Source organism: Cupressus sempervirens, chromosome 10, assembly GCF_028749045.1.
Source record: "Cupressus sempervirens isolate cs-2001-9-10 chromosome 10, ASM2874904v1, whole genome shotgun sequence".
In the NCBI taxonomy this organism is placed as follows: Eukaryota; Viridiplantae; Streptophyta; class Pinopsida; order Cupressales; family Cupressaceae; genus Cupressus; species Cupressus sempervirens.
In genome coordinates, this window is record NC_143127.1 from 568487139 (window position 1) to 568499783 (window position 12645).

The window sequence follows — 12645 nt, forward strand, 5'->3', positions numbered from 1 at the left end:
TTGAATAGGTAGAAATGAAAACTTTTTAGTTGACAATTTCTATGAAGTTCATATGCTCGAGCAGTAATTTCTTATAGATGCAAAGGAGCTCGATAAAGACATAAATCTTTATTTGCCATGGATGTTTTGGGTTGAGTAGTTTCAATCAAACACCAATCTGGAGGAGTTGTCATGTTAGCTATAATTAAGAAACAAACAAGTTCTATATAGTTGGTTGGAATCAAGAATAGTTTAGAAAAGAATATTAGAACTGGTAAAGAAGAGTAGTGCTCAACTAGATTGAGAAAGACCAACGATTTGTTAAGGAAATAATTAATAGAGACTTATCAGATTTGACTATAGTTTTAGAATATTTTATGAGTGAATTAAAATCTTCTAAGGTGTTGTGAAAAATTTTTGCATGGAATGTCTCAACATATCCCCTTAAATAGGGCCAAAAATCATGTATTTATGTGATAAATTCCATATAACTCTCAACGGAAGTGTGTGAAGAAGAAATTTTGAGCCAAGTTTATGAAGTTGTCAATTTTTCGGAAGGAGTTGATTATGTTGTGGGAAGGTGAAATGTCACTAATATGCATGTTGGGCATAAGAAACTAGAACTAAATAAACATTTCTTTGGCAAGCATTATGGAAAACTAAACTAATACAAACTAGGCTTGTAAGGTTTGTATTCTTGCCAACAACAGAACAATCAAACATTGTCCTGACTAGTGTAGATTGATGCCTTCTGGAGTAGGTGTCTCCAAGTTGGGGTCATTCGTAGATGTATAATGACCAAGTTGGAGTATAACCAAAAAAGAGGACTCTTCCTCTAACATCAACGAGTGAATATATTTCCACACAAAATATCAACGGGAGTAATGGAAACACCAATGTGTAGGCTATGTGCCCATGAACAATTACTTGAAGATTTAGTTTACTAAATGGGATAATTGTGTGGGGTATGTAGCCATCTATCACAAGCATTACTAAAGTTAAGTAATGGACTCATCTTAACAAATGATTATTTAGTAAAATTGCAAAATGGAATGCATAAGCTTGTACGGTAGACCATTGTACTTGACGCATGCATGCCAAATTTACTTGCAAATCTACCAATGAAAAAATGAAATAGATGGGAGGTAACCTTGGGAGTTCCTTGGAGAGTGATCTTGGTGTTAAAACAATTGGAGACTTGTTGCACTTTTTTGAGAAAAAGCTATAGGATCATTATGGAAAGAATATGGGGACATGGTTATGGAATATTGCAAGAGGAATCAATGGGGATGAAGTTAAGGGTGATTTTGTTGGTCTCAGATTGGTTTTGACAATTGAGTGTCAACACACTTAACCAATTTCTAAAATGATGCCAAGTATGATATAGATGTCGAGCTATAGTATGTGTCAAGCCAAAGATTCAACAAGTGTTGAGTAAGTGTCAAGTGTTGAGTCACTATAGGTGTCTAGCAAAGTATAGATACTAAGAAAGATAGAGTTACTATAGGAGCCGAGCAAGATAGAAATCCTATATGTGTCGAGCATCAGTAATCAATAAGTGCTGAGTAACACAAAATCAGCATATGAGTTTGTACTTTCACAAACTTATATGTAAACCATTTTTTAGTTGACTCAAGATGAATCTTGAAGGATCTAAAAGATAAGATCAAATCTTTTGCATTCCCTATGTAATCAGCATGTAGCTAATAAAAAAAAATGGAGAAAGCATGCAACCAATAAGAAAAGTGTAAAGATTTGAGCGAGAAAGATGGATTAATATTGATCATAGATTCATACCTAACCCTAAGACTTTGAAGCCTTTATAAGGAGGCCAATACCTCATAATTCAATGATGAGTGAGAGTTATATAGGAGAATGCTAGTGAAGTTTAGAGGGGTGTAAAGACTTATAGAAAGAGTAGAACTATAGAATCAAGTTGTTGGGAACAAAGTATCAGCAATACAAGCAAAAAGTTATCAGATCAAGAAGGATCAGATCAAATTGAAAAGAACAAGGATTTGAAATCAGAAATACAAGATTGTAAGTCATCAAGTCGACACATTCTAATACATTCTAGCCATTGTATTGGGAATGAAAATCCTATGATGATAGGTTGGTTTAATAGCCATATTGTAAACCTTTAACAAGGTGATAAATCCTTTAACAGGTAACGTTTCAACTGAGTATTTGTAAATCCTTTAACTAGGTCACTTTTAATAGGGTGTAAAGCCTTTAATAGGCTAGGCCTTTCATAGGGTAGACCATTGGAAGTGGTCAAACTTTGTAACCTTAATCAGTTACATATTGCTACAATGATAATTTGTGGGTGTCATTCCCACCCCAGTTTTACCTTCTCATTTTGGAGGGTTTCTGGGTGACCAAAATCTTGTGTTATTTATTTTCATGCATGTCTTTATTTTCATGTTAAGTAAATGAGTTAGATGCATGTGAATAATCTGAGCTAGAAGTTTTAACGGTTAAAGTTAGTTACTTTTGATTCAACCCCCACACCCCCCCCCCCCCCACTCTTAGAAGTAAATCTTCCCACTTGAAAATTCAACAATTGGTATCAGAGCTGAGTTCTCACAAGGAGAAGCCTTACAACTTGGAGAAAAGATTTGGAAATGGAAGTCTACAAACTTGGGAAGGTCATAGAAAACTAGGTGATTGATATACAACTTGCTCTACATACTTTGGAAGAAGCCAAGGAAGAACTGAGGAAATCTTTAAAGAGAAGAAGAGAAATTGCCATAGCTGAGAATGATACACAATATAAGGAGATTGACACCTCAAAAGTGTTTTCAAATGGAGATTCCAAGGATTTTGATGCAGCAATAATAGATATGATGGAGAAGAATAGAGCACAAGTAAAAGAGATCGGAACTCTCAAGATTGAACAAGAATCACAAGCCATGATTCTTTGTGAAGTAACTGAATAGAAGAAAAGAGCTATTGAAGATAAGGTTATGCTAGAAGAGGACAAGAGAAACCTTACCAACAGATTGGAAGAAAAGTCAATTGAGCTTGCAAAAATTTCCAACATGCAGCTAGACACCCTAAGTCAGATGATGAATGCACATCATGAACTAAATGTCAAGGACATTAAGACCTCCCTACTAAAGATGCAAAATGAACAACTACAAAATGACCTAAAAGAGAGAAGTAAATTGTAGAGAGCTTCAACAAACCTAATGAGGCCATCAAGTACTTTGAACAACTAAGACACTTCAAGACTAGGATACACCAACATTGAAAGGAGAATCATCCAAGACTGCAAAAGAAAGAAGTGACAAAGCTAAGAACACTAAACCTACTTGTCATTTTTGTGATAAAAAGGGACATACCTCTAATGTGTGTAGGAGTAAGAATGCCCATCAAGTATGAAAAACTTAAGAACATGGGTCACTATCACAAGTGCAACAAGCAAGGACATCAAGCACATGATTGTAGGACTAGAACCATAAGAACACCAAGATTTTAAGGTCACTACTACATTTGTAAGAAGTATGGACATAGAGCTTTTGAGTGAATACCAAAGCCTATGCAGAAACCTAACCAACTAGGAAGATCAAATAATCATGGATATCATGACAAATGGGACTATAACACCAGGCATAGTTGTCACTACTATTAGGAATATGGACACACCCCTAAAAATTTCATAAGAACACATTTTAGTGGAAACTACAATAGATGGTTGAGCCAAACCACATGCTTTAGTTGTTTGAAGATTGGTCATATCAATAGAAATTTCCCAACAAGGTCAAAGGCACCCAACTTAGAGTTCAAAAAAGGAAAAGGAAAGGGAGATGTTGAACACATCAAAAGAGAAATGAATAAGACATGGAAGAAGAAAGATGGAATTAGAACATCCAATGAAAGGATCACTTCACCCAAAAGGTCAAGTGGTCACACTTCATCCAACTAAGTAAAAGAAGGTATATGGGAATGATATACAAAGCTTTATCATACATCAATTCCAAAACAAGAAAGTACTAAAAAGGAGAGATCAGCATGAATAGAGATGCAAAGTTAAAATTTTCAAGTTTTCACAAGTGTTGTTGAGTTGCCTTCAGATGCCGAGTAAAAGATCTAGTACATGTTGAGTTGTCTGTCAAAATCAGTAGAAGCCATGTTGTTAGCTGTAGCCGACATGGTAGTGGAAGCCAAGCAAAGGGAATTTCAGTTGAAGCCAAGTAAGGGAAACTCCAGTGGATGCCAAGTAATGTAGAAAATCTTCAGAAGCTGAGTGGACAACTGTAAACACACTAAGCACTAAATGCTTAGGGTATATGTTCACATTTTGGATAATTTTTTCTTCATTGCAAACAAAGATAAAATATGAAGAAGAGAGTTGAATGATTTCCAAGTAGTATTCTAAGCATTTGAGCAGATTTATACATAGATTCAACACAATTTCATCGATTCCAAGGTATTTACACTAGTATCGAGTTACACAATTTCAAATTTTCTTCATGTTTAAACCCTAGATAGAAGAAATGGGCTCTAGTTCTAGAAAACCTTAGGAGAAAAAGCCATTTGAAGTCCAACTAGTATCAAATGAAGTTAAGCAACCATATTTTTTACCAATCCTTGAAGTTGCATACAAAAATGACCCATTCAGAGCCATATCCATAATTCCTCCTAAGGTAGTAATGGTACAAGATGTTAGGAGATGTTATAACTACAAGATAGGAGCCATTAGAGACATGGAGATTAGAGAAGCTTACAATAGGTTGTGTGAAAATGGAGTTTTGAAGGAAGAATTTCAAATTCTCGAAAGGAAGGATTTAAGTCGTGCCCTAGAGTTCCCTACTGTCTTCAAAACTGAATGGATTTAAATTGTGCTGAGTAGGATTCATGATGGAAGCTTATGATTAGAAGATGGCCTAGTAAAGATATCAAAGAGGATTGTTCATAGGGTAATAGGGTATCCAACCCTAGATCAGCCCAAAACCCTAAGGAGTGACTCCAAGGAAGCCATTGAGAAGAATACAGGAGCCAAATGGAATAAGAGAGGAATGACTATAGATACCATTCAAGATCCTCTTGTTGATTTTGTTGTTAGAATCATTTCTCACAAGTTTTACCAATCTAGAAAACTCAACAATGTACCATGCATTGCAGTAGATGTTGGCTATAAACTTGTCAAAAAGGATCATGCCTATGACCTAGCATAATTGCAACTACAACAAATCAATGAAAATATAGGAGCTATAAGGAGAACTAAGGGAGCCCAATGTAAATTTTGTGAAATTTTGATTTGTATATTTTTCTATGTACAAAATGAATTTCCATCTTTTGGTAAAGTTAGCTAGAAAACCAATAGGTCCATTGTAGCCCAAGTGAATGAATATATTAAATAATTGGGGGAAAATTTTGAGACACTAATGACAAGTTATTTTGAAGATTTCAAGAAATCTATGAAATAGAGACTGTGGATACCTATTTCATTAGTTGAGTAGCATGAAAATGATGTTTGTTTTCTTGTAGATATTGATTATACTTACATTCAAGCAACCATACCAAGGGCTAAATGGCTTAAACCTCTTGGTTATTAAATTAACATAGATGAGGCATCTGCAGCCATAACAACTTTACTAGCAGAGGAAGTGGATAAGAGTGCACCACATTTTGGTGTTTATGATGTGGTGAGATCAGAGGTAGATATGGAGTTGAAAATAGCTTCTACATTAAAGAAAAATGACAAACTAGTAAAGAAGCTCAAGGCCAAATTTGGAGAAGACACAACAGAGGTAAAGGAGGCAAAAGAAGATGAAGAGGTAGATGATGATGAAGATGAACAAGGGCAAGGGCCACTAGCATTGACCCAAGGCATGGGTGAGGATTCTGAAGAAGAAGAAGGTGCCAAACAAGAAGCACAAAGGTAGAGCCCAAAAAGAGAAAGGCACAGAAACATCCTGCTACAGAGCCCAAAGAGAAAAAGAGGAAAATGGCTAAGCCAAGCCTAACCAAACCTAACACTAGGGTAGATACAAGGGCTACAAAAAAGGTAGCCAAGGAATAGGAGAAAAAGAAAGCTACAGAACATGGAGGGCCAATAGAGAAGAAGAGAAGAAAATATGTGGCACCACCATAGTCAGATGAGGAGAAGACAGAATCTGACAATGAACAATTCAGAGTGGTAAGACACACCACTAAATCTAACCTAGAAAATATTTGTGATAATATTAGAGATAATACAGATTTGATAGGGTTAAAAGATATTGATTTTAATAAGTTAAGTAGAGAGGAATAGAACATAGTGGAATAATCAATCTACATTATGATGGCCAAGTTAAAGACTACTCCACTTGAAGTAGACAATACTATGCCTAAGGAGCTATACTCCATTGTTGAAAATAAATGGCACATTTTGCCTAAACATAGAGAAAGAAATAAGAGAGTCAACATTGGCTCATGTAATTCCTGACCTCACTAAAGGTCAAATAAGTAAGGCTAGCAAGAAACATGGGATCAAATTTCCACCCAAATACAAAGCCTTTAGCATTCTGTAAAACAAGATTGAGGATGTTGTGAAAAAATTCACACAAATGTGGAAATTGATTTATGGGCTAAAAATAGTAAAGGAAGGATAAGAAGATCCCTTTGAGGGAAGAAATAATGATAAGGAAGAAGAAGAAAATGAAAAGGAGGAAGAAGGAGAGAAGGAAAAAGAAGAAGTCACAGTGGAGAAAGAGACACAAAAAGGTGATGAGGCAACAACTAAGAAGAAACAACAAGAACAAAGTGTCCAAGACACATAACTACCACCACCTAGTCCTCCACATGCAGTACCTCCATCTACAAAAACTGTAATTGTGAAGGATGTTCCTAATACTTCTAGTCAAAATATGAATCCATTAACTATAGAGGATCTCAAAAAGATCCTTCACCAGACTACTCTATAAGCACAATTGGGCACCAATTGAGTTTTGGTGAGTGTAGAGGAACTAAAAAAGGTTGTAGCAGAAATAACCAAGGAGAAGGTGAATACACAAGAACCATCTTCACAAATACCTATAGCTACAAGTGATCAACCACAAGAGCAAGTAGCACAAGACACATCTGCTAAGGTTGACACTATAGTCACAGTAACTGCCAAGGAGAAAGCTATGGAAAAGACAAGATAGAAAGATACCTTTGGTCCTACAGCATAGAGTCAAGGTGCACCTCCTCTTATCACTATAATTGATCAAGGAAAAACTAAAGAAGACAAGCAAGAGGAGAAGACCCCCAAGAAGAGAGAACAAGAGGCAATACAAATGCTAGTAAATTTACCTACTATAGGGACTCCTACTAAGAAATTGAGCACTAATGTAGTACCATTGCAAATATTAGCACCAGGCTCAAGCTCTACCAAGGTAGCAAGGGTACTTCATTATGGAGACCCTACACTTGATGAGGAAATAGTCATACCAAATTATGACTATAAAATAATGAGCCTAGTACAGATCAATGAAGTGCAAGAGGCACTAGAGAAGAAGGAAAAGTAGGAGATACTCAGGAATGAGTTTAGACAAAAGTAAGCATTAATAGAAATCAAAGACATCTTTCTTGATGCTTTCAGCCTACTAGTACCTAATGAAACAAAGCCCATCATGGAGCAACTATCCAATAGAGTGGACTAGGTACAAAATGAATACCTTGATACCAATGTCAAATTACTAGAATGGTATCAGAAGAAATTTTAGATGAAGGTCAATGAGAAAATATTTGGTGAAATAGCACTATCTCAAGTTTAACTAGCTAAGAAGGTAGAGAAAGTGAAAGCAACACTTGAGAATATATTCTTATTGTACTCCAAATTGTGTGATTCCTCTTATTTCACACAAGAGACTAGCCAGAGGATATTGAGCTTGGAAAGGAACCTTAAGGTATCAAGCACACAACTACCAAAGGATCTAGCTCAAAGTGAGAAGCATTTTTTCACAATGCTTCACACCCAAAAAGAATTAGATGTACTCATAGCAGATGAGGCTAACATTAAGGCCAAATTAATAAAGATCTAGTCTGCAATCACCCCACATATGGAAGTATTGCATAAAGAAATGGCCTATGTAGAGAATTTTTTGAAGAAAGATCCTAATCTTTCTACATTAGAAGGCTTGGTACACCTTGCAGCAGAGACAGACATCCAGCATAAAGCACTGGAAATTGCATTAGACAATTGGGATGCTACTCTAAAGGTAATAATGGAGGTAAATAAAACATTTTTGGCTAAGTATTCAATTCATTCTTAGGACCCTTTGACATAAGTGTCAAAAAGGAGGAGAAATACATTTTTGAGATGGAGATAATAAGACATGGGGAGATATTAATAAATTGGGGAGATAATAAAATTTTGAATTTTGATAAGTGATAAGGAATTACAGCCAAAAGGATACAAAAACTACAAGGGAAATGTGTGAAAGGGGGAGCAGGAATAGAGTAGGCAAAACAGAGTAGAATAACAAAGCAAAGATAAAGAGTATCAAAAATATTAGCATGAGACAAATCCAACATAAGATATTTTGGACATAGAAATGGCACATCAGCTCAGGGGGAGTTACAAGTTTTTGAAGTATATAGTCTTCTACAAAATTTTGAACAAGTTTTTGAAGTTATGTACATATGCCAAAAAAGATGTATATTATACTCATAGATATCAAATTCATAATTTTTAGTTAAGTATTTTTTACACTCATCTCAAAGGGGGAGATTGTTGGTCTCAGATTGGTTTTGACAATTGAGTGTCAACACACTTAACCAATTTCTAAAATGATGTTGAGCATGATATAGATGTCAAGCTATAGTATATGTTGATCCAAAGATTCAACAGGTGTCAAGTAAGTGTCAAGTGTTGAGTCACTATAAGTGTCGAGTTACTATAGGTGTCGAGTCACTATAGGTGCCAAGCAAAGTATAGATGTCAAGCGAGACAAGGTTACTATAGGAGCCAAGCAAGATAGAAATCCTATATGTGCTGAGCATCAGCAATCAGTAAGTGCCAAGTAACACAAAATTAGCATATGAGTTTGTGTTTTCACAAACTCAGATGTAAACCATTTTTGAGCCGACTCAAGATGAATCTCGAAGGATCTAAAAGATAACATCGAATCTTTTCCATTTCCTATGTAATCAACATCCATCTAATTAGAAAAATGGAGAAAGCATGCAACCAATAAGAAAAGTGTAAATATTTGAGTAGGAAAGATGGATGAATATTGATTGTAGATTCATACCTAACCCTAAGACTTCAAAGCCTTTATAAGGAGTTTGATACCTCATAATTCAATGATGATTCAGAGTTATATGGGAGAATGCTAGCAAAGTTTAGAGGGGTGTAAAGACTTATAGAAAGAGAAACACTACAGAATCAAGTTGTTGAGAACAAAGTATCAACAATACAAGCATAAAGTTATCAAATTAGGAAGGATCAGATCAGATTAAGTAGAACAAGGATCTGAAATCAGCAATACAAGATTGTAAGTCATCAGGTCAACACATTCTAATACGTTCTAGCCATTGTATTAGGAATGAAAATCCTATGATGATAGGTTGGTTTAAGAGCCATGTTGTAAACCTTTAACAAGGTGATAAATCCTTTAATAAGGTAACATTCCAAGTGAGTGTTTGTAAATCCTTTAACTAGGTCACTTTTAACAAGGTTTAAAGCCTTTAATTGGGTAAGCCTTTCGTAGGGCAAACCATTGGAAGTGGTCAAAATTTGTAACCTTAATTAGTTACATATTTCTGCAGTGGTAATTTGTGGGTGTCATTCCCACCTTAGTTTTACCTTCTCATTTTGGAGGTTTTCAGGGTGACCAAAACCTTGTGTTATTTATTTTCATGTTAAGTAGATGAGTTAGATGCATGTGAATGATCTCAGCTAAAAGTTTTAAAGGTTAAATTTACTTACTTCTGATTCACACCACCCCCCCACCCCCCCCGTGCCTAGAAGTAAATCTTCCCACTTGTAAATTCAACACATTTACTTCCTAAGAGTCAAGGTTGTGAAAAAACATTTCTAGGACCTCAATCTTTAAGAACTATCACTTTCATTGAGCACTAGCTAGGTGAACTTTTTGTAGAGTTAAATGGTCATATACAGGTTGATCTTATGAGAAATAAATGCATTTCCTAGTAGCTCATTCTGCATGCTTGAAATCAGCAAGGATATGGCACTAATTCCAACCAAAATTTTCCATCCAAGTCATTTCCATTAAGATATGGGAAGGACAAAATATTACATGACACTCTTCATCTTTTTGAACATGGATTATAGGAGTATTGTGGAGAATATGGAGAGGAGAAGCAAGACAGTCAACATGGTCATGCTTGGGAAATAGTTGGTCTATTAGAAACAGCTTCTAATTTTTTCCACTCCATCGGTTGTGAATCCAATAACTTGATTTCTCCTAGAATTAACTTCCATCTTTGATTCTTCTACAGACTTGAATTTATCTACTAAAGACCTTATCCACAATGAAACAACAAAGAGCTACAAAATTTTGAGAGAAGAATATATGGATGAGTTTGTTGAAGGCAGTACAATAGGCTTGAAACCTAATAGCTTTTAGATGGGGATTAATAGAAATGAAGATTGTGTTAGTAATTGTTCTTTTACTGAAGTAGAGGATACACATTCTATAGCTAAAGGATCAAAGAATTATGTAGAGCCAAGAGAAATTCCTGATCAAGTTAAAGAGAAAGTGGCCACATTTTAACATATTCAAATATATTCAAATGAGAATTCTGATGGGAATGCAAACAACTTATACCGGTCGCCCAAGGGTCCTCTACCTTGTTCTAAAACTATGTCAAAAAAGAGCTTTTATGATGCAAGCGATATAGTTGAAAGACTTTCAAGTGAATCTTTTATCAGAGACCATGAACAGAAACAAGGTATAGAGAAAATGCAACACCCTAAAACAAAAAATAGAAAAGAAAGTAGTTTCCTTAAAATTGGAGGATATTGGGAAAAAGAATAGAGATGCTTTGCTAGTCATGTCAAGTGTTCAACAAATAAAAAACTAGAAATGGTATTACAAAACATAGGTACTTAATATGTATGATGATTACAAAAAAATGCCTCCAAATATTCAAAAAGAATTAGCCTTTATTTATTACATGGATTTCCATCCAAAACTTCAAAATAAGACTGATATGGCAAAAAAGAAGTATTTTGAATTGGTCCAAGACCTCCTTGTAAAAGACATGTGTAGACATTTGTATAGGAGTTTTCAATTTACCAAAATCATCTAATAGATGATCTTGAAAAAGAAGTACAATAAAAAATCTTTGATTTGCAGCCTTACTATGACCAGGTAGAAGATGTTACACAGGGTACAAGTTTCTACATTGGTGATTTGGAGGTTAGCTTTGGCAAGCATATTGATGAGACTAGTTGTACTCAAGGTAAAAACATGTTGGAGCCTTTGTGTGATGAACCATACATTTCTTATGTGCATGATATTAACTTCAATGAATAGTCCAAGATGACACCACAAGACGATGAGTTTTATCAATGTGATAATAATGAAAGGTATGCATTAAATAACTAGCTTAAAGTTAGTAAAGACATGGTTGTGGCTTATTTGGTACATTATGATAGCACTCATAAGTTGGTTGAGGATGTCTACAAGAAGTGTCAAAGGGAAGTGGAAGGAGATTAGCTTGTTGCTGATTTACAGGTAGTCAAAATAGCCCTTGAAACTATGAAATCCAATAATTTGTATTTTCTTTCTGACAGGGATTATATTCTTAAGGTTACTGGAATATATGTTGATCAGTTGAATAAATAAAGGAATGAGATTAAGGAGATTAAGAGGGAGCTTAAATATGCTTGTGAGACATTGGATGATACTCAGTTTTATCTTCAAGAAATAGAAAATAAGATTAGGATAATTAATCATGTTCAAGAACATGAGGGTAAAGAGAGGTAGGAGTTTCTCCAAGAAGTAATTGATGAACTTGATAGCATTCAGTAGATGTACAACTTGGATAGTTTCCCCAAATGACCAACTACCAAATGTTCATATCACATTCAACTTGTAGACAACCCTTTGTTAGAATTTGATGTTGATTGGACTTCTGATAATCCCCTTTTAGAGATAAACGATGGAACTCTTTTCAATTTTCATGAAGAGGATGATCTTGGCTTAAAAATATTGGATCCAGAAACAATTCCTAGCGATAAATCTTGTTCATGAGATTGGTGTGGTGAATTGACTACATTTTCTCACCCTTTCATTAGTCTAAATATGGTTCCCAATTTCAACCCATACAGGAGTTGGATGGATTTCATACATTATCTATTGAATATATCTTGGTGGAGAGTTGATGAGAGTTATGTTTCAATCACAAGGAATGATTTTTCAGCTTCATTCTTATTCATAACACCTATTACTTGGGGGTTCTCCAGATTGACAATGACGATATGATATTTGATGTGCCCAATGTGTTGTTTTCAGCTTTCAAGAAGCTCATTTCTTACATCATCTATTTAGGTTGGGTCGTCACCATCTACTGAATTATACATAACTCCTACATACATTTCTACCACATCATATCAGCTAGTCATGACAACAAGGTTCTAGATCTAGGTGTTCATCCTATGTATCTATGGCTTGTTGAGCAATTTTTTAGTTCTACTCAGTTTGAGACTGGATGCAATGATAATCA

At 35.1% G+C, this 12645-nt stretch overlaps 1 pseudogene; it reads left to right on the forward strand.

The window, feature by feature from the left end:
• Positions 1–11019, forward strand: part of LOC149535152 (uncharacterized) — a 40164-nt pseudogene extending 29145 nt beyond the window's left edge.
• The last annotated feature ends 1626 nt before the right edge of the window (positions 11020–12645 follow it).